This window comes from Oxyura jamaicensis, chromosome 1 (assembly GCF_011077185.1).
Source record: "Oxyura jamaicensis isolate SHBP4307 breed ruddy duck chromosome 1, BPBGC_Ojam_1.0, whole genome shotgun sequence".
Taxonomy (NCBI): domain Eukaryota; kingdom Metazoa; phylum Chordata; class Aves; order Anseriformes; family Anatidae; genus Oxyura; species Oxyura jamaicensis.
In genome coordinates, this window is record NC_048893.1 from 157,090,049 (window position 1) to 157,093,977 (window position 3,929).

The following is a 3,929-nucleotide window of genomic DNA, read 5'->3' on the forward strand; positions in this document are numbered from 1 at the left end:
AAATAAAATAAAATAAAATAAAATAAAATAAAATAAAATAAAATAAAATAAAATAAAATAAAATAATGTAGCTCAAATTTATATGAAAGGTTATTTTTACACTTCTCCCCACCACCTTTTTTATTGTTTCCTGCTACATTAGAATTCATTAAAAAAAAATAATCTCTTGTATACTGTTTCTGTTTCTGCAAAGCAATAATCGTACCCATGGGTAATATAAAACTAATAAATGACAGCCCTCATGGACTTCAGTAGAAAACAGTCATACTGCTAACTATAAAATACTCAGAGGAATGTAATCACAATCATAATTTCTATCACTACAGAAATACTGAAATCCTTTATCATGTTCAGGAAGGACATAAGCTTATATAAAAGAAAAGACCCAGAAATTCTTTAGGAGCCTTGTAGAATATTGATATTGTTTTGAAATGTTCAGTGTGTCAAATGTGTTGATCAGAGAATTATAAACAACTATTGCATCCATTCCAAATAATACAAAGTTATGCATAAAATGTATTGACCGACATTTTTTACTTTGAAGTTACAGACTACTTCCTCATGCTTCGTGGGCTTGCTATTCATTTATTTTCTTATAAGACATTTTGACAACAAGCATTAACTCATCAGGAGTAACCATTGCTACTGAAGTAGGAAAGGAACATAAATCTTTGCTTCCTTCCGTCTGTGAAGCATGTGTGTGTTTATGCATGTGTATTTATCTATCTGTAGCTGTGTATTCTCACTTCTGAAATGTATTTTAGCAGTATTATCAGTCAGATTAAATTTACTTTTGCTTCTGTGCTGTGCATTCTACTCTCAGGTCTTGGCAAACACACCTGTCACAGCTGAGATACAGCACACCTCTCAACTTTACCCATGACATTTGTGATGATATCAGCTCTCTGTGGTTACTATACAACTGTTCTAATGAAGCTCTAAGAATGGTCCTCTATGTTCTTATAGTTGCTACAAACTGGTAAAGTCCTCTAAGAGAACTTTTATCCCATTAATTATACCCCAGAGGTTGATCTCCATTCTGTCTCCTTCTAGCATGTTTATTGAAACTTTCCTCTGGCAATTTATCAGTAAAAATGACAGCTTTATCTGTAACTTCTAACTACTGGGATGGTATCACAAGGAGCACATTAGAGACATCAGGAAATAAAATGCAGAGCATGGTATCTCCTAAGCTTTTCATATGTGGAAATCTAGACACAACATAGTCATTTTTTAACACCATTGTATGCTCAGTGTAGATTTCTTCTTATGCCATAGATGCTTCCACAATTGCTGCTTAACAAAATATTATTATTATTATTTTAAATTAAAAGTAAAGACATAAGTTCTACAAGATCTTTAACTAAATGCTTTGCTACATATCCACATTAAAAATTAAATATAAAAATTGAAATTCCTTTCTGTACTGACAAAACTGTAGAAGTTATTTTGAAAAACACACTTAGTTTGTTAACAGTAGTATTAACAGTAAAGTACTATTAATAGTAATATATTCCCCCTGTTTTAACCTTCACTTTATTTATGAAATTCTAAAATCCTTTTTCAAGATATTGTATCAATGTTAACTACATAAAATCTGCAGATTTTTTTTGTTTATTGTTTTCTCTTCTTTCTCCCTCAATAATTTCCTTCAGAATAGCTGACGTGCAGCACAACTGTTAATACTTTCTCCTTGTCCTCTCATGTTGTAAAAGGTATGTTTCCATATAAATTAATAAATAAGTAAATAAATCTATGCATATTAAGGATAAAAATATGTTCTGCTTTGTGACAGTGGAGTGCAGCTAAGATATTTCTGTTTACAATTCACGTCATATCAGTGTCTGATTATTCCGCTATGTTAGCAGATATATTTGGAAAACTGAGGCAGAGGACTCCTTTAAGGAAGGTTATAGACATAATAACATGTAAGTTGGATCTTTCTGAGAGGATTGTGTTTGATTTTTTGTTATTAATAGTTGATCACAATGACACATAAAACATAAGAACAGGGAGGAGAGTCAAGCAAAAGGTCAGCAGTATGCAGATCATATAGCAGTAGCCATAGGCACTTAGGGGAATGTAAGAACAGAAAAAGCAGATTTGATACCTCCCTTAATATTATTCAATTTTCCCATCATTTTCAGCTAAGAGGATTTCTTAGGCTGGACCTTGTTTTGCATATTTCATCCCCTTAGCCTTTTCTTTAGTCCAGTCTGTTGTTTTTGAGACCATGTAATCTTTTATATCAAAGGAATTCACAGAATTACTGTTTACTGACTGAATAATCTATTTATTAATATTATGATTAATAATAATAATCAATGTGCATTTAAAGGACACCATACCTTCCTAAAGACTGTAACAGTTTCTGTCCTATATGTTTCTTTGTTACACCAGTATACATCATTTCCTTTCTTGACATTGAGCAGCCATTTCTGAGAAACACTTCTGTAGCTCAGAATGCATAGTGTATTTAGTATCTGTCACATCTCTTTTGTAGCCTTTTTCACCATGGCTCCAGGATCTGTTGGTTTCAGAACGTAGCATAAATGTGTATTTTGGATTTATATATATATATATATATATTTTGTCCATTGTGTTGAGAATGTTTCTGATTTAGTTTCTATTCATTGGCTGTACATTTTAGGTCAGTTTTCCAGAGAATATTTAAAATACTTTGTATTATCATGAACTGCTACTAGGGTGGTTGCATTTTTCTTTCTGGAATACTCTCAAAGCTTTGGCTGGCAGAGATACTCAGAATATATCCTCCTATGCATTCTGAATCACAGCATGTTTTCTCACATGTGGCTCAAAATAATTTAATTTAAAAGGGCATAAACTTCCAGTAGAGAGTACTCTGTGAGAAAACCTCAGTTCTGAAATAGATTAGAAAACTTATCCTTAGTAATCTTTAGAAAAAATTGTTGGAAAACGTATTACTACAGGCTTCCATTAAGGCTGAGCTTTGATAAGAATTGAGTTGTAGCAAGAGCTCAATATTCTGGTATTATTGGCTAACTTAATATTCTGGTGTTCTAGGTTAACTTCCATTAAGTGCTTTTTGTGTGGATTTTTTTTTAACCTCAATAAAATAACACATTTCATTGAAACTTCAAGATTTATAGTCCAGATCCACGTGAATTTTAGGCATCTAATTCTCATTACTTCTATTAGGATGAAGTTTTCTCAATCTTTGTCTCACTGTTTGTGTCTTGCTAAAGCACTTGGTAAAAGTCACTGCTGATGTCCTGTTTTTAAAGGAGTTAACTTTTCTTTTGGTGGTAGAATTATGTACCAATAATACTTGCGATTTCAGTATTCTAAGTGCAAGCTGTTACAATTTCAACCCAATGGACATCATTAGCTAGGGTAATCAATTTTTTAATGGTAGTCAATAAGATGCTTTAAGAAGTTTTGAAGTGGTAAATGAACTGTAAAATGTGAATATTTGTTAGTGTGGGTTACAGTTTGATTAAGTTGTTTGATTAAGCAATTAATAACAGCTAATCATTTTGAGGCAAAAAAAAAAAAAAAAAGTATGAAGTTAGGTGCATGAAAAGTCAAAATAAGGCACAGAATTGTTCCAATAAACAAAAGTTATAATAAAGGATCTTAGTTGACAGGAATTGTATCTGACTAAAAAAAATAATATATTTTCCATATTGATTAAATATATTTCTCTTTCTTCTTTTTCTTTTGTGTCAGTTTCTCCTAAATAATGATACCAATTATAACATCTATGTTCCTCTGCAACAGAGGCTTTCAGCCTCCTTCAGTCTGCATAACTCTATAGAATTTTTACTGGACCATTTATGAGAACATTGAACCTAACAACAATTAGATTAGGAGAATATTTTTCTCTCTTGTCTTTCACAGACCCATTCGATATATTTCATAAACCCTTACACATTCATGTACCACTG